General features: G+C 45.3%; 2 long non-coding RNA genes and 1 other non-coding gene across 4 annotated transcripts in view; 2 read left to right on the top strand and 1 right to left on the bottom strand.

Annotated features, from left to right (window-relative positions):
* The window catches only part of LOC132812049 (uncharacterized), a 115,458-nt gene extending 96,865 nt beyond the window's left edge, over positions 1-18,593 (top strand). For both annotated transcript variants that reach the window (XR_009643455.1, XR_009643457.1), the window contains exon 2: positions 18,013-18,593. This is a non-coding gene — a long non-coding RNA (uncharacterized LOC132812049). The remainder of the gene's footprint in view (positions 1-18,012) is intronic.
* Positions 337-16,441, top strand: LOC132812050 (uncharacterized). The gene is made up of 2 exons (XR_009643458.1): positions 337-383; positions 16,015-16,441. It is a non-coding gene; the product is annotated as an uncharacterized LOC132812050 (long non-coding RNA).
* Positions 18,594-19,254: 661 nt separating the features above from the next.
* LOC132812054 (U1 spliceosomal RNA) lies at positions 19,255-19,418 on the bottom strand. The gene has a single exon (XR_009643463.1). It is a non-coding gene; the product is annotated as a U1 spliceosomal RNA (small nuclear RNA).
* Between the last annotated feature and the right edge of the window lie 1,403 nt (positions 19,419-20,821).

The raw sequence follows: 20,821 nt of genomic DNA, 5'->3' as shown, positions 1-20,821 counted from the left end.
AATTGATGAGGCACAGCGGCAGCATGGAAGGAAAGAAAAGGAAGCACATCCTGCTCTCCACATCTCACTCTTGAAACATTGTGTCCCATGTGTCAAAGATCTGCCCTGTTCAGTCACATGAAGTCCCAGTGTGGAAACTCACAGAAACCCACATAGATTTCCCCCTGAATTGCATGCTGCCCTCCACAAGGGGTAATGTGTCCAGTAATCCTGGGCCAGGAGGAGGGGGTGGTGAGAGTTTCTTAAATGAACTGACAGTGACAGTTTTGTAAGCATGTACAAAATGTAAACAGGTGGACATTCAGATGGTAATCTCAGTAACTGTAATGTCAAACCCTGACAAAATTACTCAATTCATCAGGAGCTGGATATTCACATTGTGTGTGAGTATTGTGTTTCAACTCAATCCCATTTGCTTCATAAAAGTTCTCTTTTGAATCACGCTACACTCTCAGCAGATCTCCCCCAAGTCTTCAATATGTGTCCTGTAATCCTTTTCTGATGAGCTCATGTGTAAGGTTAATTATTCTAATGTATAATTTCTGTGAACCCTTCTGTCACAGGGCAGCCACAATTTCCTCTGTTACAAGGAGAACAATCTCAGTTTCTCCAAACCCCTGATTCTCCAATGCCTGTTTGCTCTCTCTAAGGCCCACATCAGGATTGTGTTGGAACATTCTCCACTTGCCTGCATCAGTGCAGCCCCCCCCAACAATATTGAAGAAAGTGAGCATCTTCCAGTACAAGGCACTGTGCCTGAGTGGTGTCCTATCCCCCACCTTCAGCATTCCCCCTCCCCACCCCCGTGGTACAGTGGCATCACTGTGTAAAAGGTAAAGGCAGCATTGTCCGAACAGACCATAGAGCTGCGCTCTCGTTAGGGCGAGATGTCTGGTGGTGGTTTAACCTGAAGGTTATTACATTCCAGGCAAGGGGAGAGTCCATCTATTGTAGATGGATATTCTTGATGTGTATTAGCAACTCACATGTCACCTGAAAAATTAATGAGATAAAACTGTAATCATGCAGCAAAAATCCCCCATTCCTTGTACCATCCTGGTAAATCTCCTGTGCCCCCTCTCAGGGACCCTGCCATCCTTCCCAATGTGTGGGGGATCTCTGGCTTGCACAGACCCAGCTGCTCTGTGTTCCTGTGGGTGATGTCGTCATAGAGAAACAGTTGCACTAAACCTCACTGTCTGTAAGAGTAGGAGACACAGAAATCCCGACAATATTTAAGATGTATTTAGTATGCACTTGCGATGTCATGATAGATAACACTTTTCCACAATTATTGAAAAATAGATGAGGACAGTTAGGAGGTAATTTTCTTTGTCACAGACCCGATGTACTACCAGAGCCTTTTTCTGTTCTGTAGACCGCTGAGATGTTTATTATAGGAATATGACAGGCTCCATTGGACATCAGGTCAGAAAAGGTGATACTAGAGTAGATGACAGATGATTGGTCGATGTTTTTGGGAGGAAAGGGAGATTGAGAGGTTTAAGAGAAAATTCAGAAGCTCAGTACAGGAATCTGAAAGGGCCATCATCAAGTGAGTAATAAACATTGGGAATCCTGAAGGCTGGAAATAAAGAAAGGCACATATAGCAGAGCTTTGAGAGATCGGAGGGGATTACAGATAGGGAGGATAATGAAGCTGGAGGAGATGAAAGTTGGAAAGGATTCTGAGGATAGAGGATGTGACAGAGATAGAGATATTGGTAATAGAGGTTTTTGGGTTTTGAGGCTGGAGAGGAATTATCGAGATAAGGAAGAGTTGTAAAGCTGAATGAGATGGCATTGACAGGGAGAGTTCCGAGCATAGAGGAATTTACAGAGATTGCGAGCGTTAGAACCATGACGTTATACAGCACTGACACAGACCCTGTGTTCCAACCAGTCCGTTTCGACCATAAATTCGAACTGAACTAATCGCATCTGCCTCAACTTGGTCCAAATCCATCTTCGCATTCCTTATCGATATACGAGTCCAAATGTTTTTTCCTCTTAGAATCCCATTCCCCTACCCTTTTACTCTACATTTACCCCTTACTAATTCACTAAACCTAATCATCCCTGAACACTATGGGCAATTGAGCACGGCCAGTTCACCTACCCTGTATATCTGTGGCTTGTAGGAGGAAACGGGAGCACCTGGAGGAACACAGGCTGACATGGGGAGGAATATCCAAACTCCACATGGACAGCCACCCAATGCAGGAATTGAACCTGTGTCCCTGGCAGCAGTGCTAACCATTGAGCCATTGTGTCACCCATAAATTGTAATTGTATTCACAACTACAACGTCCTCTGCAAGTTTATTCCACATGTGAGTCACTCTCTGTACAAAAACAAAAAAACAAAATTCGGAACATCTTTTTAAAGCCTTCCTTCTCGCACCTTAAAAGGTATATACCCACACTTGAATCGCGTCCCCTCCTGGAAAGGGCACCTGCTGTTCACATTACCTATACTCTTCAGGATTTTATAAACCTCCAATAAGGTTGGAGATTTTATCAACCTCAGCCTCCTACACTCCAGTGAAAGAAGTCCCAGCCTACCCAGCCTCTCCTTATAACCGAAAGCATCCATTCCCATCAACATCCTGGTAAATCTCTTCTGAACACGCTCCGACTTAATAATATCTGTCCTATAACAGCACAACCAGAACTGAGCACAGTATTCCAGAAGAGACCTCACCAACATCCTGTACAGCCTCAACGTAATGTCCCAACGTAAAGGTGTGAGAAATGAAGGCAAGTGTGCTGTACACCTTCTGAACAACCCTGTCTACATATGACATAACTGCAAAGATCTGAACCCCGAGGTCTCTTTGTTCAAATCACTATGCAAGGCCTGACTTTTAATCAGTCTAAGTCCTGCCCTTTTATCAAGATGCAATATTTGGCATTTATTCCAATCCAGAACATCCTTCTAGTATAAAGGCAATAGAAGTATATTTAAGAGGAAAATCAGTAAGGCAAAAAGGGGACAGGACACAGTTTTGGCGAATAGGGTAAGGACAATCCAAAGGGTTTTTATAAATACATTAAGAGCAAATGGGTTACGAGAGACAGAATAGGGCTCCACAAGGATCAGCAAGGCAGCCTGTGTGTGGATCTGCAGGCGATGGGGTGGGGAGAGGATACTAAACAAGTATTTTGCATCAGCATTTACTGTGGAGAAGGATATGGAAGATATAAAATGCGGGGAAATCGATGGTGACACCTTGAAAAACGTCCATATTACAGCGAAGGTGGTACTGGATGTCTTGAAACGCAGAAAGGTGGATAAATGCCCAGGATCTGATCAGGCATATCCTAAACTCCTGTAGGAAGCTAGGGAGGTGATTGCTGGGCCCCTTGCTGAGATTTTTGTATCAGCGATAGTCACAGCTGAGGTGCCCGAAGACTGCGGGATTGGTTAATATGATGATACTGTTTAATGAAGGCGGTTTGGACAAGCCCGGGAACTACAGACCCGTGAGCCTGATGTTGGTGCCAGACAAGTTGTTGGAGGGAACCCTGAGGGACAGGATTTGCATGTATTTGGAAAAGCAAGGACTGATTAGGGATAGTCAGCATGGCTTTGTGTGTGCGGGAAATCATGTCACTAACTTGACTGAGCTGTTTTTTGAAGAAGTAACAAAGAGGATTTTTGAGAGCAGAGCGGTAGATGTGCTCTATATGGACTTCAGTAAGGCGTTCGACAAGATTCGCCATGGGAGACTGGTTAGCAAGGTTAGATCTCACAGAATACCAGGGGAACTAGCCATTTGGATATAAAACTGGCTCAAAGGTAGAAGACATGGTGGTGGTGGTGGGTTGTTTTTCGGACTTGAGGCCTGTGACCACTGGAGTGCCATAAGGATCGGATCTGGGTCCACTACTTCTCATCATTTATATAAATGATTTGGATGTGAACATAGGAGGTATTGTTAGTAAGTTGCCAGATGACACCAAAATTGGAGGTGTAGTGGGCAGTGAAGAAGGGTACCTCAGGTTTCAATGGAATCTTGATCAGATGAGAAAATGGGCTGAGGAGTGGCAGATTGAGTTTAATTGAGATAAATGTGAGGTGCTGCATTTTGGAAAAGCAAAGCTTAGCAGAACTGATAGACTTAATGGTCAGGTCCTAGGGTGTGTTGCTGAACAAAGAGACCTTACAGTGCAGGTTCATAATTCCTTGAAAGTAGAGTCGCAGGTGGATAGGATAGTGAAGGTGATTGGTATGATTTACATTATTGGTCAGAGCAGTGAGTACAGGAGTTGGGATGTCATGTTGCAGCTGTTCAGGACATTGGTTTGGCCACTCTTGCAATATTGTGTTCAATTCTGTTCTCCACCTATCAGAAGGAGGTTATGTAACTTGAAAGGTTCAGAAACGATTTACAAGGTTGTTGCCCTGGTTGGAGGGTTTGAGCTGTCGGGAGAGGCTGTATAGGCTGGGGCTGTTTTTCCCTGGAGTGTCGGAGTCTGAGGGGAGACCTCAGAGGTTTATAAAACCATTAGGGGCATGGATCAGATAGATAGATAGACAAGGTATTTTCACTGGAGTGGGGGAGTCTAGAACTAGAGGGTGTAGGTTTAGCGTGAGAGTTGAAAGGTATAAAAGGCACCTAAGAGGCAACTTTTTTACACGGCGGTGGTGTGTTTATGGAATGAGCTGCCAGAGGAAGTTGTGAAGGCTGGTAGAATTACAACATTTATTAGGCATCTGGATGTGTGTATGATTAGGAAGGGTTTAGAGGGATATCGACCAAGTGCTGGCAAATGGGACGAGATTAGGTTCGGATATCTGATAGGTATTGTCGAGTTTGACCAAACGGTCTGTTTCTGTGCTGTATGTCTGTGACTCTCAGCCGGGGATCAACTCACCGGGTTTCAGTCTCTTAAAAGGTAAATGTTGGTGTGTTTTATTTTTAAAAATCTGCAATATTCAGTAGGGTGAGGGTTTGTTAGTTTAAATACCTGTCTTATAATGTTTTGGTTGAATGTTTTAGAGAGTAGTTTTTTGTAAAGCTGTAAGACTCTACTTTTTTCTGGGTCTACAGATTAAGGTGCAGAGATAGCCATTTGTACAGATGTGCACTTCCTGGAGGAGAGCAGAGAGAGTTTGAATGATCCTGATGATAACCTGCAGGAAGTGATGATGCAAATCCTCTTGGATCACATGGATCAGATGGAGCGGTGCTTAATGGTAATGAAGAATTTACAAGAGTCAGGGTGTGTGATAGGTGGCGGTTTCAGGCCAGAAAACTGCAGATACGGTCAGGTAGATGGGTTACCTCTCGGAAAGGTAGGAGAGGGAGGGAGGTAGTGCAGGAGTCTCCTGTGGCTATCCCCATCTCAAACAAGTACACTGTTTTGGAAAATGTTGGTGGTAAAAGACACTAAGGGCAATGTTGCACTGACAGCCAAGTTGCTGGTTCTGAGGCTGGCTCTACTGTAATGTGAGGTATATCAGGTTCTAGGTGATCAGTGATGATAAGGGACTCTCTAAACGGGCACAGACCACAGTTTCTGCAGCTGACAACAGAATGGGGTGGTGCCTCCCTGGTGCCAGGGTCAAGGATGCCTGAGAGGTGGCAGAATATTCTTTAAAGGGTAGAATAACCAGTGGGAGGTTGTTGGACATTGGTACCAATGACACAGGAAGAGGAAAAGATAAGGTCCTGATGAGAGAATATAGCAAATTAGCCTGAATACAAAAAAGTAGGTCCTCGGTCGTAATATCTGAATTACTCCCAATGCTATGTGCTAGTGAGAGTAGGAATAGCAGGATGGAGGAGATGAATGATTGGCTAAGGATCTGGTGTAGGGCAAAACGATTCTCATCTTTTGGTCATTGAATTCTCCTCTGGAGTAGAAGTGACTTGAATAAGAAGGATGGATTGTCCCTGAATTGGAAGGTGACTAATATCCGGGCAGGGAGATTTGCTAGTACTACTCGGGAGGCATTAAACCAGTGAGGGAGTGGGGGTAAACCTAAAGAGATAGTGAGAAAAGAGGTAAGTCTGAGTCTGGTACAGTTCATAAGTCAAACAGTCAAGGCAGGCAAGGGCAAGACGCAGAACGCGGTAGAACCGAGCAGTTAAGCTGCATTTACTTCAATGCAAGTGGCCTGACAGGGAAGGCAGATGCGATCAGGTTATGGTTTGTACGTGGGACTGGGATATCATGGGTATTATAGAAACATGACTCGGGGATGGATGTGACTGGCAGCTGTATGTTCCAGGGTATAGATGCTATAGGAAGGATAGAAAGGGGGACAAGAGAGGAGGCTGAGTGGTGTTTTTGATTAGGGATAACATTAGAGTTGTGCTTATGGAGGATATTCATGAGAGTACGTTCAGTGAAGTTATTTGGATGGAACTGGGAAATAAGAAAGGATTGATCACCTTATTGTTAATATCTGTGTGGGTTTCGTCTGTTTGCTCTGGTTTCCTCCCACTATCTAAAGATGTGCAGGTGGGGTGGATTATCCAGGCTGAATTGCCCATAGTGTTCAGGGATATGCAGGCTCGGTGGAGTATCCATGGGAAATGCAGCATTATATGGATAGGGTGGGAGTCTCTGAGGGTCGGTGTGGATGCGATGGGCTGAATGGCCTACTTCCCCAATGTCTGGATTCTCTGATAATTCTAATAGTTTTAAAATAATTCCAAAAAAGAATAGACCAGATCTAAAAGTTGCTGTTCTAAATTGGATAAAGGTGAATTGTGATTGAACAAGGCGAAGTCTTTCAATGTTTCTTTGCTATTCCCAGGTAGAGGGACGGATGGAAAGTGGGAACATAACATAAGGAATGGGAGCAGGAGTAATCCATCTGGCCCCTCAAGCCTGCTCTGCCATTCAATAAGATCAGGGCTGATCTCAGCTCCACTTTACTGCTCTCTCCCATAACCTTTAATTCCTTTCCTGTTCGTAAATCTACATTTTGACCTAAAGACATTCAAGATGAAAGTCTCAACTGTTTCAATCAGCTGGGAATTCCACAGATTCACAACCCTTTAGCTGAAGAAGTTTCTCCTGAACTCAGTCCGAAATCTGATACCCCTTATTTTGTCGCTCTGCACCCTAGTTTGTCCAGTCCACAGTGGAAACAACCTCCCTACTTCTATCTTATCTACTCCCTTCATAATTTTAAATTTTTCCTATACAACCTCCCATTATTCGAAATTCCAATGAGGATCGTGCCAGTTTTGTCAATCTCTCCTCATAAGGCAACCCTCTCAACTTCAGACTCAAACAAGTGACCCTCCTCTGCACCCCCTCAAGTGTAAGTACATCCTTCCTGAAGTAAGGGGACTAAACCTGTACACAGTACTCCAGGTATGGCCTCACCAGCACCCTGTACAGCTGCAGCATAACCATCCCTCTGGCAATGAATACATTTGGGTGGCACGGTGGCACGGTGGCACAGTGGTTAGCACTGCTGCCTCACAGCGCTAGGGACCTGGGTTCAATTCCCACCTCAGCGACTGACTGTGTGGAGTTTGCACGTTCTCCCCGTGTCTGCGTGGGTTTCCTCCGGGTGCTCCGTTTCCTCCCACAGTCCAAAGATGTGCGGGTTAGGTGAATTGGCCATGCTAAATTGCCCGTAGTGTTAGGAAAGGGGTATATGTAGGGGTATGGGTGGGTTGCGCTTCGGCGGGTCGGTGTGGACTTGTTGGGCCGAAGGGCCTGTTTCCACACTGTAAGTAATCTAATCTAACGAAGGACAATATTCCCTTCACTGCCTTAATTACCTGATGTACCTGCAAACCAGCTTCCTGTGATTCATACACAATGACACCCAGCTCCCTCTGCACAGCAGCCTGCTGCATGTTTTCACCATTTCATCATCCAGTTTGCTGTTAGTCCGACCAAAATGGATGACCTCACATATCCCAACATTGATCTCCATCTGCCAGACCCTTAACCACTGAATTAATCTATCTGTATCCCTGTGCAGACTGACAGTGGCCTCTGCACACATTGCTCTACCACTCATCTTGGTGTCGTCCACTTTTCATGAATCCATGCTGTGTCTGCTCGATGAGACAATTTCTATCCACAGAGCTCACTATTTCTTTCGTGAGAGATCAGACATTTCCCCCACTACAGAAGGTATGCTAATACGTCCATTTTAAAATATTGGCATCACATTTGCAGCTTTCCAATCTGTTAGAACCGTCCCAGAGTCAGCAAATTTTAGTGAATTATCACAAGTGTATTTGCTATTTACCCACTGCCATTCCTTACAGTCCCCGGGGATGCATTCCATCACGGCCAGGAGACCCATCTCCCTTTCGGCTGGTATCTTTCCCAGCACTGCCTCTTTACCGAGAATGATTGATTGTTTCTCTGTCTTCATCTGCTGTTGCCCCCATAGGCCTGAGACAATGAGTATATAGACTGTATGTTCCTGTTAAGGCTAAGACTGGGAGGTGTAAGGAATGCTGCCTGTCAAGAGGAATTGTGGCTCTGGTCAAGAAAATGAAGGAGGGATATGGCAGGTACAGACAGCTGGGTTTGGGTGAATACCTGGAGGAGTATAGGGGCGGTAGGAGTATACTCGAGGGAAACTAAGAGGGCAAAAAAGGGAACGAGAACTTTGTGAAATGAGTTTGGGGAAAATCCAAAGAGATTCTAGAAATACACTAAGGACAAAAGAGTAACCAGGCAGAGAATAGGGACCCTGAAAGATCAACAAGGCGGTCTATGGATCTGCAGGAGGCAGGAGAGATACTATCTCTGCGTATTTCATGTCCGCTTTTACTGAAGGAGGATATGGAAGTGAGAGTTTGGAGAAATAAATAGGGATAACTTTACAAGTGTCCATATTCGTTCAGAGTCTCTGGAACTTGTATAATGCATCAAGATTGATAAATCCCTGATACATGATCAGGTGAATCCCAGAACTTTGTGGGAAGCTAGGGAACTGATAGTTGGGCCCCTCACTCAGATATTTGTATCACCGAGGTGCTGGAAGACTGGCGCCATTATTTGAGAAAGGTGATGAGGAAAGGCCAGGGAACAATACACTGGTGAGCCTGGAGTCAGGCAAGTTGTTGGAAGGGCTTCTCCGGGATAGGATTTAGATGTAATTGGAAAGGTAAGAAATGATTAGGGACAGTCAGCATGGCTTTGTGCATGGAAATCACTAACTTGGACTTCAGAAAGACATTCAAGGTGGAAGGACTAGCTATTTGGATATAAAATTGGCTGTAAGGTTGGAGACAGAGGATAGTGGTGAAGGGTTGCCTTCGGACTGGAGGCCTGTGATGAGCAATATGGTGTAAGGATCGGTGCAGGGTTCACTGCTTTTCATCATTTATATCAATGATGACTATGTGAAAATAGGAGCTATGGTCAGTGACTTTACACGGGCACCAAATTGGATCGGGAAGAAGGTTACCTCAGAGTACAATGGGACTTCAATCAAATGGGCTGGGGAGTGGAAGGTGGAGTGAATTCAGATAAATGTGAGGTGCTGCATTTTGGAAAAACAAATCAGGGCAGGACTTATACATTTAATGGGAAGGTCCTGGGGAGTGTTGTTGAACAAAGAGACTTGAAGTACAGGTTCATAGTTCTTTGAAAGTGGAATCTTGGATAGGCAGGATAGTGAAGGAGGCGTTTGGTGTACTTGGTCAGTGCATTGAGTATTGGAGTTGGGACATTGTTTTGCAGCTCTACAGGACATTGATTCAACCCCATTCACTGTGAGTGATGAAGCTCATCCCAGGGCAGAGCCACAGACATACACAGCACGGAAACAGACCCTTCAGTCAAACTCCTCTGTGCCGACCAGATATCCTATCCTCATCTATCTATTTACCCCATCAATGCCTCCCATGATTTTATAAACCTCTGAGGTTACCCCTCAGCCTCCCACACTCCTGCGAGGGTCCCACCACTCATGTCACAATGGGGCCTGGCTGATTGACGGCAGCTTCAGACCATTAGGAGACTAGGTGTAATCCTCCAGCCAATGGGAGTGAATGAGGGGTGTCGCCAACAGGCCAGCATGTGACCATGAGCTGTGCACGTGCAGTGTCACTGGGCAGGGGTTGGGAAGAGACCCAGTGAGTGTGAAGGGAGTGGGAGAGAAATGGAGTTAGTGTGGACTGGGAGGGTTTATAAACTCATGATGTAGGCTGCTAGACCTGAATTAGAAACTCCCAGTAAATGAAAATCAAAAGAACTGTGGATGCTTAAATCAGAAACAACAGCTAGAAGATACTGGAATAGCTCAGCAGGTCTGGCAGCATCTGTGAAGAGAAATCAGAGTTAATATTTTGGATCCGCTGACCCTTCCTGAGAACTGATGTGACTGAGAAAAAATGTCAGTTTATATGCAGAAGGTAGGGGTTAAGGAGTAAATGTGATAGGTGGTGATATAGTCCAAAATGAGATACAGGAGCAATTGGACAAAGGAATGGATAATGATCTGGCTGGGGGAGGGTGAATAGATGTTAATGGAGATTGTTAGTGACTAACCATAGGTAATGTGTAATGGCAGGCGATGTAATAACAAGGCCTGGTGTGTGGGGTGGGGGACTATGGTGCGAGGACATGGGAGACTTAGGACCTAAAATTAATGAGTTCCATTTTAAGGTCAGAGGCCTGAAGGGTCCCCAAGTACAAAATGAGGTGTTGTTCTTCCAGCTTATGTTAAAGTTTGGCGCAGGAGAAGCACAGCAGGTCAGACAGTATCCAAGGAGCAGGAGAATTGACATATTGGGCCTAAGCCCTTCAGCAGGGATGTGAGAGTGGGGAAGAGGACTGACAGATAATAGCATTTGTGTGGGGCTGGCGGGAAGGTAGCTGGGAAGGCGATAGGAAGATGCTGGTGGAGGGTAATGTTGAGAGGGTGGAGTGGATAATTGCGAAAGAAGATGGACAGGTGGGACTGTTCAAGAGGGTGGTGCTGAGTTGGAGGGCTGGATCTGGGATAAGGTGGGGGAGAGGAAATGACGAAACATTGATTCAGTGGTTAAAGGGTCCCAAGATAGAAGATGAGGTTTTCTTCCTCCAGGAGTCATGTAGCAAGGATTTTGTGGTGGAGGTGGCCCAGGACATGCATGTTCTTGGCAGATTGGGAGGGGGAGTTGAAATGGTTAGCCACAGGACAGTGGGGTTGGTTGGTGTATGTCTCCCAGAAAAGTTCCCTGAAACATTCTGCAAGTTAGCGTCCTGTCTCCCCGTTGTAGAAAGCAATGAAAACAATAGATGAGGTTATTCAATGTACAGGACAATCTCTGCTGGATGTGGAAGGGACCTCTGGTGTCTTGGATGGAGGTGAGGGGAAGGTGTGGGCACAGGTTTTACACCTCTTGCAATGGCAGGCAAAGGTGTTGGAAGTGGAGGGTGGGTTGGTGGGGAGCATGGATCTAACGTGAAGTCACGGGAATGGTCTCGAGGAATGCTGAAAGGGGTGTGGAGGGAAAGATATCTGTTGGTGGGATCTGATTGTCGGTGGTGGAAATGGCAGAGGATGATGTGTTGTATCTGATTGAAAATTGAGGACTTGGGGGTTCTATCCTTGCTGCTGTTGGAGAGGTGGGGTTCAAGGGCAGAGGTGCAGGAAGTGGTGGAGATACACTGAAGGGTATTGTTGACCACATGGGAGGGGAAATTGCCGTCCTTGAAATACAGGGCCATTTGGTGTGTTCTGGAGTGTTCGGCATCAAGCTTCCCTGGAACACTGCATTAAGAATGAGACAGATGTTGGCCAGGGAACAGGCTCGTGTGTTAAAGTGGCAGGCAACTGGAAGCTCAGGGTCTGCTTTGGTCTGAGAGGGAGCACAGATTTGTCCAGATTGCACTTTGTCTCTTTGTAGGGACTGTCAGATTTAGTCCCAATCACCCACTTCATGATGCTCACCTGTAAACTCCTTATTTTCAATTCCCTGCAACTCTTTATGAAGTCAAATTCCAGTACCTTTTTAGGTGGAATGTTCCAGATTCAAACTGTCTGTTCACCCAGAAACTGGTGAGGTCCATGTTGACTCTGGGGTTACAAAGGATTGAATTGAAAGATGAGGTGCTGTCCCTGAGCTCCCATTGAGATGTATTGGAACAGTACAGGAGGCTGAGGGCAGTGTAGGGGTGAGCAGACAATGACAATGACAGGGCTGCACTGTGAGGGCTGCTTGGCTCAATGAGAGTGTTTTGGAGTTGGGTGTAAACAGAGCGAGGTGGGACAGGGAGAAGGTGAAGCTGAAACTCCGTTTTGTTTCAGCCCATTCAGAAATTCACATGATCCCAAAGGGAACAGCCAGTTTGTAAGCGATACCTGTGGAGATTTTGTAACCGTTTTTAAGGTATAACATATCAGCTTAAGTAAAGAATACAGGATTTTTATTACAATGTTTGAAGGGGAGGAAGATTGCTTGGTCATATAAATTCTCTAAATGGGAGTAACTAGCTGAATCTAGAGAGCCTGTGTGACAGGAGACCTCAGACCCATGGTGTGCTCCTCTTGTACAATGTGGGAAAATTAGGGATGTTTCCAGTGTCCCTGACGGCTGTGTGTGCAGGAAATGTGCCCATCAGCAGCTACTGGGAAACTGCTTTTCAGACCTGGAGCTGTGCGTGGACTCGCTGTGGAGCATCTGCAATACTGAGAATGGTGAGGGTTACACAGGCAGAAAGGGAATGGGGGACCATCAGATCAAGTAAAAGGCTCAGGAAGGAAGTGCAGGAGTTCCCAGTGGTTATTCCCTTCCCAAACAGATAATGTATACTGCTTGGGATTCGTGTGTGTGTGTGTGTCGGTCTCAGGGGAAATCAGCAACAACCAGGTTCATGACACTGTCGATAGCTCTGCTGCCCAGAACGGGAAGAAAGAGAGTGACAGGGGATTCAACAGTCAGGGTTACAGACAGGCACTTCTATGGCCACAGCCATGAATCCAGGATGGTATGTTATCTCCCTGGTGATAGGATCCGCGATATCATGGTGCAGCTACAGGATATTCTGGAGCTGGAGGGTAAACAGCCTGTGGTTGTACAACACCCTGATACCAATGACATAATGAAATAAAGGGATGAGTGGTTGAAAGCTGGATATTGGGAGAGCAGGGACACATTATAATGCAGCTCCTGAAATGTAATGATGTCAGACTTGCTCCCAGTGCCATATGCTAGTGAGAGCAGGAATAAGAGGGTAGATCAGCTGGATGTGTGGCTGGAGAAATGGTGTACCATGGAAGGGCTTAGATTCTTAAGGAATTGGGACCTGTACCAGCCTGACTGGTTACCCCTGTGCAGAGCTGGGTCAAATCTCCTGGAGGGTGGGGATGGGGGGAGCGCTATTGCCAGTTCCATTGGTGAGGTATTATCTAGTCTGGCAGGGGGATGGGATCTGAAGTGTCGGGTTAGATGGGTCAGATTCAGGTCAGGGAGTGGGACGTAGAATATTAGTGATGTAGTCAGCGACTCCGAAAACCAAAGGAAAGGAGGATTAAACGAGGATTGAGTCCCTCGTCATCCATCAGTCCTGCAGAGTCAACAAAATCTGGAGCTGTACAGCTCTCTGTCTCCATGTGCTTCAGCAAAATGCTGGAAATCTGCAACAAAACCAAGAAGTGCTGGAGATCCCCAGCAGGACGGGCAGCATCTGAAATGGTGACACCTGCAGGAAACATTGCAGCCTTGGTCATCTTTTTCACTGTCCACTAAACCTCCAGTTTTGGCGTCATCTGCAGAATTACTAATACCTCCTATGTTTACATCCAAATCATTGATATAAATGATGAAAAATAGTGGATACAGAACCAATCCTTGAGACACTCCACAGGCCTCCAGTCGGAAAAGCATCCCTCCGCCACCACTCTCTATCTTCTACTTTTGAGCCTGGTCTGTACTCAAATAGCTGGTTTCCGCTTTATTCCATGAGATCTAACCTTGCTAACCAGTCTCCCATGAGAAAGCTTGCTGAACGCCTTACTAAAGTCCACGTTGATCATGTCGACCAGGCTGCTCTCATCAATCATTTTTGTTACTTCTTCAAAAACCATTCTATCCCCTGGAAAACATAACAGTTACAGCACCAGAGTAATCAGCCCACCGTGTCTGCGTAGATCATGATGCCATTCCAAACTAATTCCATCTGCCTGTAACATGATCCATATCCCTGACAACCTATGCCTGCTTATGTGTCTGTCCAAATGCCTCTTAAACTGTGATTGTTTCTGCTTTTCCCATCTCCCAGGAGAATACATTATAGTCATTTATCGACATCTGCACAAGACACTTGTCAGACACAACTCCCTTTAAACTTGCTCAGATGTTGTTGGAAACGCTGAGCAGGTCATACAGCATCTGTGAAGAAAAATCAGTTAAAGTTTCCGGTCTGGGCACCCTTCCTCAGAAATGTTAACTCTAATTTCTTTTCACAGATGCTGCTAGACCTGCTGAGCTTTTCTAGAAACTTCTGATTCTCTTCCTGGTTTACAGCATCTGCAGTTGTTTTGGTTTTCATATCCTTTAAACTTTGCCCCTCTCCTCTAGAATTTGTCATTTCCACCTTGGGGAAAAAAACTTCACATTATTCGTTTGGACTCCCCTGCCCTGGGAAAAAATAAACCATGACTATTCACCCGATCACTGCTCCTCATAATTTTATAAAGTTCGATAAAGCCACCTAAAGTGTCCAGTGATTCAGGGAAATAGCCTCAGCCTATTCAGCCTCTCCCTATGGTTCAAATGTTCCAATACTGGCAACACCCTGGTAAAACCTTACTGAACTCTTGCCAATTTCCCAACATCTTTCCTATAGCAGGGAGACTGGAATTCAAAGCAGTGGACATTCCAAAAGTGGCCGAGCCAATAAACTGTGCAACCGAAACATAATCTCCCAACTCCTATACTCAATGCACTGCCCAATAACAGCTAGCATACCGCACACCACCTTCACCGACCTGTCTACCTTCAACCACACCTTTCAAGAAACTATCAACCTACACTGCACGGTCTGTTTGTTTGTTAACACTTCCCAAGAACTTGCCATTAAGAGGTTGAGTCCTATTCTGGTAACATCTTTCTGAAATCAGGGAGACTGCAATTGAATGCAGTATTCTAACAGTGGCCTGACCAGTGCCCTACTCAGCCACAACGTGACCTCCTAACCCCTATACTCAGTGACAGAATCCCTACAGTGTGGTAGCAGGCCTTTCGGCCCATACCAACCATCGGAACAGCATTCCACCCTAACTCTGTAACCTAACATTACCCAAAGCTAATCCAGCTAACCTGCACGTCTTTGGATTTGTGGGAGGAAATTAAGAGCACCCAGAGGAAGCCCACGCAGACACACAGGGAGAATGTGCAAACACCACACAGACAGTGGAGTCGAACCAGAGTCCATTTATTGATCAGCATGTTACAAATGCCATGTTCAGCACCTGATCTCCCTGAAACTCTACAGAAACTATGCAGTTGTTCTGTGACCTTCAGATGGAATTAAGCTGAGGAGGAGAAAACAGGAAAAGGGTTGAGTTGTAGATCTAAAAAATAACTCTCCATCTTCCCCCTCTGTGTTCCTCCGTCTCCTCCCACTCTGTCTGTTCCCCCCTCTCTATTGGTCAGCCCTTTGTTGGTCACCGCCATCCCTGTCGCCCCTCTCTCCCCACCCCCGATCATTCTGTCCCCCTATCTGTCAGTCTGTCGCGCCCTCAGTCTTTCCCCCTCTCTGTCAGTCGCTCCCCCGTCGGTTGCACACCCATCTTTTCCCTCCCCTCCCTCCGTCGGTTGCACCCCGCTTGGTCTGTTCCCCCTCTCTGTTGGTCGCCCCCCCAACCGTCAGTCACCCCCTCTGTTCCCCCCATCTGTTCCCCTCCCCTCTCAGCCCACTTTCTGTCCTCACCCATTTCTGTCCCACCACTCTCGATCCACCCACCCTCTCTGTCCCTCCGCCCACCCCCTCCCAGTCCCCGAGTTTCGTACTCCCCCACTGCAGGGAAAATATCTTCTCTATTTATCCTATCCATGCCCGGCCTGATTTTAAAAATCTCTTTCAGGTCACCGTTCAGCCTCTGATGCTCCAAGGAAAGCAGCCTATCCAAACCTGGCAACATCCTATAATTATTTTCTGACCCCTTTCAAGTTTGAGAACATCCATCTGATCGGAAGGAGACCAGAATTGCATGGAATATTACAAAAGTTGCCGAATCAATGTCCTGTACAGCCTCAGTATGACCTCTCAATGCTGTGACCAATAAAGGCAAGCAGACAAACTGCCGCCCTTCACTATTCTATCTACTTGCTACTCTACTTTCAAGGAACTATGAACCTGCACTCCAAGGACTCTTTGTTTAGCAGCACTCCCTAGGAACTTACTATTAACTGTATAAGTCCTGCTAAAGTATGTTTCGTGATGTTTAACTTCTCAAATTGGACTGGAGTTTAATATTCTGGAGAAATGTCAAATAAATCGCATTTATCCCATTCTGCAGAACTTAGTCCATCGCCCTGCACGTTCCAACATTTCAGTTCCATCCACGTACTTTTATTCAAATGTAATGCTGGTAACTGCCTCTGTCACCCCATCAGTGAGATCCTGCTCTCCACCATTTCTGTGGGAAATACATTCTCCTTTCCCCTTTTTTTCTGAGAATTATCTTCAATCTAAAACTTCTAGTTCCTGATGGCTCTGTTAATGAATAGCTGCTTCCTATCCATTCTACCTGGATTCCTCAGCATTTTATCACATCAATTTAATCTCAGTTCATCTTCCTTGGAAACCCCCCACCCCCCAACCTATCCAATCTTTCCTCAGAGCAGAAATTCTCCAATCAGAGAAACATTCTGATCAATCTTCTCTGTCCCCTCTCTGGTGTGATCACATCAATCCTGGAATGTGGGGACAATGAGTGAGTGCAGTACTTTCGCCTTGGTCAAACTAGTGTTCCAGTGTCACTTCTGTGTTCTTGTGGTTGTTGCTGATACAAGAAGTGTCCTGGTTTTCCCACATGGAACTGGATGTGCACTCCATGGGACTGGGATTCCCTACCGTGTGTGTATTTGTTAACTAATCCTAAATTAACTTCACATTAAAACAGAATTATCAGATACCCACCAATAAATTTCTTCCATTATACTCAAATCACCTTACTTTTAATATCTCTTTAAAATTATTACTAACACAACAGGCTTTAATTTGCTGAATAAGTATTCAGGTATCTTCACTGTTACAATCACTTGAAGATTATCTTTACCTTCAGCTACACGTAGTGAATTGAACACTGATTGTAAACATATTAATATCAAATGAACTTCAGTTTTATGATGATTAATCCAGTCTGACATTCTTGTTGATTAATATCTTGGAGAGAACTGTCTTCAGCACTCCAGCTGTCCTTTGTCTTCAATCACAACTGGTTGTGGCTGGACTACAGATCTTAGATCTGTTCCGTTGTTTACTGGATTGCTTCGCTCTGTCTATCACTTGCTGCTTATGCTGTTTGGTAGCTTCATCAGGTGAACACCCCATTTTTAGGTATTCATGCTGCTGTTACTGACATGCCCTCCTGAATTCTCTCAGTTGAATGAGGGCTGATCATCTGGTTTGATGGAAGGAGGGAAGTTGGGGAATATGCAGGGCCGTGATTCTGTAAGCTTTGTTGGAGTACGACTCTACTGTTGTTGGAAGGCAAGAGCTAAACTCTTGCACTGTAAACCCGATGTACAAGAAGCTACATGCAGTATCATGAACACTGACAGTCCAAGACATGAAATACGAGCAACACTGTACAATGATGCAGGATCACAACTGTAGCAAGGGGAGTTTAAGATCCAACTTGACATAGGAGTAGGGAAAGAAGCAGCTGATCAGATTGTCTCATTCATAGTTCACAAAGAAACTCTGTGAGATTATTGTACTGTTGGGTGTGAGGATGGAGGAGGTTGGGGAGATGAGGAGCTCTTCAAAGGAAACTAATCTGCCTGAGAGTTAGGGATCGACTTTATTGCTAGGTATTTAACAGAAAGCTAATTGAAACTGTTTTTATCCCCAAAAGATAACAAGACCGATGCTGTTTCCAATCATGATCAGAAACAAACCTCAGAATACACATGGTTCATAGATGGATGTCAATAGCCCATCAACATCCAACTCCTGCAATTATTCAGCAAATGTATGTGTGATTAACCAGTCCTGATGTCAGTCCTGATGTACCAGAAAATCGCTGTTTACTCTGTGCAGATGGGCAGTGATGTGGGGAAGTATTGGCCGAGTGATATTGTCGCTGGACAGTTAGTCCAAAGCCCCAGATAAACTTCTGGAGACCTGAGTTCAAAGCCTACTGCTGCAGATGGGTGAATTTGAATTAAATTTTTAAAAACTCGGGAATTTAAGAGTCTCATGATGACCATTAATCGATTTTCCGAAAAACCCATCTGGATCACTAATGCCCTTTCAGGAAGGAAGCTGCCATCCTTACCTGGTCTGGCCTACATTGTGACTTCAGACCCACAACAATGTGGTCGACTCTTACCTGCCCCCTGGGCAATTAGGGATGGGCAGGAAATGCTGCCGGGCCAGCGACACCCTCATCTTGTGAATGAATAAAGGAAAATAAAAGTCTCTACCCAGTGTGAATCTGCATGTTCAATGATGTTGTGAACATTTCCAAAGCTAAGTTCTCGATATGCAAAACTTTATGAACTGCCAAAACCGTTGTTCATTACTTGGTGTGAAAAAGAGAAAAAAAATCAACCAATATATTTAGCTTGTTTACTTCAAAGAAAATAGCAATTTCTTCAAATCAATTCAGTGACTGCATTTTCTTCATCAGTGAACCATTCCAGTAAGTCTGTACTCCACACTCTGAAGATCACTCATATCCTTCATTGTTGATGCCTATTTTGTTCCACAAATCCTAAAGACACAAGTAGCTTTATTATTGGGCAGCAGGCGAGAGTTTCAAAGCGTTTCTAAGGTGCCCCAGTGTCGACTTTAAATTAGATTACTTACAGTGTGGAAACAGGCCCTCCGGCCCAACACGTCCACACCGACCCGCCAAAGTGCAACCCACCCATACCCCTACATTTACCCCTTACCTAGCACTACGGGCAATTTAGCACAGCCAATTCACCTGACCCGCACATCTTTGGACTGTGGGAGGAGACCGGAGCAAACCCACACAGACACGGGGAGAACATGCAAACTCCACGCAGTCAGTCGCCTGATTCGGGATTGAACCTGGGTCTCAGGCGCTGTGAGGCAGCAGTGCTAACCACTGTGCCACCGTGCCGCCCACAAGGGGAGAGCGCGAACGCAGACCCCCACTACCACAAATTTTGCTGTTGAGTATCCCGCATTTGGTGACATCGCAGGCGTCAGCACACCCGAAGTGCAATGGGATAGCCTCGTCCTGGGAGCGCCACCGCAATGATCATGGTATCTCCCCTGCCAGGTTAGTATAGAGACTTGTAGAGACTCTTCTTCACGAATCTCTGCCTTACCCACAGAGACAGTATATTTAATAGGAATTAGACAAAGACATATCAGTCACATGGGCGATTGTCATTACATAGTTTAAAGCTGGTAATTATGACCTTACAAAGCTTGATGAATGGCGATGTCCTGCGTTAACGTATGAATGGATTACAGAAACTGATTATCGTATTGTTCATGATTATGTGTTGATGGGAAGAGATTAAGGCTGGAGGGTTCTTCCTTCAGTAAATGGGGGATTCACTTACCTATGCTAATATGGAGGGGAGGTAAGACAATGGGAGCGGGAGGCAGTTTAACAGGGTTGTGCCCAGGGCTCTCAGTCTTGTCTGGAAAGGGCAAATTCCTCTGTCTGGGGTTACGGGGGAATCCACATGTGTGGCTGCAAGAGGTTCTATTTTGAGATATTGTCAGCCTCCCCCCTTCTGAGGTGTTCTGTCTGTATTGAAAGAGTACAGGCATTCAGTTAATGAAATATGGCCTTTGGCAAGGGAATGTTTAACCCTTGAGACCCCACAGTGTCCTGAAAGAGAAACAAAAGGTATGGAACAGGCCCCTCTATGGTATTTTAACTTGCTCGTTCTGACCAGGAATCTGTTGACCAGAATTGGATGCAATGATTGACTGTGACCTAACTAGAGCTTTGTCAATGGTCAGCATCTTTTCCATGAGTTTGTTATCATTCCCCCATTAATGAAGCCCAGCATCCCATTTGTTTTACTCAAAACACTTTATGTTTTCTCTCCTTTAATAAGTGGTGCACATTGTCCCCCATTCCTGCTGTCCTGCACGTTGTGTCTGTGCCATTCAAATATATATTGACTTTCTACATTGCTTCTCTCAAAATGAATGAACTTATTGTGTGTTCTCATGAAGAGACATATTCCACTCAAATTATTAACTCTCCTCCACACATTCTACCGCCTGGAAAACAGAAGAGTGTAGCACCGGAATAATCGGCCCACCATGTCTGTGTGGATCATGAAGCTATTCCAAACTAATTCCATCTGCCTGTACATGATCCATATCTCTGCCAACCCATGTCTGCTTATGTGTCTGCCCAAATGCCTCTTAAACGTTGTGATTGTTTCTGCTTTTCCCAACTCTCAGGCAAGTACATTCCAGTCACTGACCCACCTTCTGCACAAGAAAATTGCCAACACAACTGCCTTTAAACTTGCACATGTTATTGGAAATGCTCAGCAGATCATGCAGCATCTGTGAAGAAAAATCAGTTCATGTTTCGGGTCTGGTCACCCTTCCTCAGAAACGTTAACTTTAATTTATCTTCATAGAAGCTGCTCGACCTGCTGAACATTTCCCGAAAATGTTTTTGTTTCTGGTTTACAGCATCTGCAGTTGTTTCAGTT

The sequence above is a fragment of the Hemiscyllium ocellatum genome, unplaced genomic scaffold (assembly GCF_020745735.1).
Source record: "Hemiscyllium ocellatum isolate sHemOce1 unplaced genomic scaffold, sHemOce1.pat.X.cur. scaffold_255_pat_ctg1, whole genome shotgun sequence".
Lineage (NCBI taxonomy): Eukaryota > Metazoa > Chordata > Chondrichthyes > Orectolobiformes > Hemiscylliidae > Hemiscyllium > Hemiscyllium ocellatum.
The sequence above is the reverse complement of the archived record's forward strand: the minus strand, read 5'-3'. Positions and strand labels throughout refer to the sequence as shown.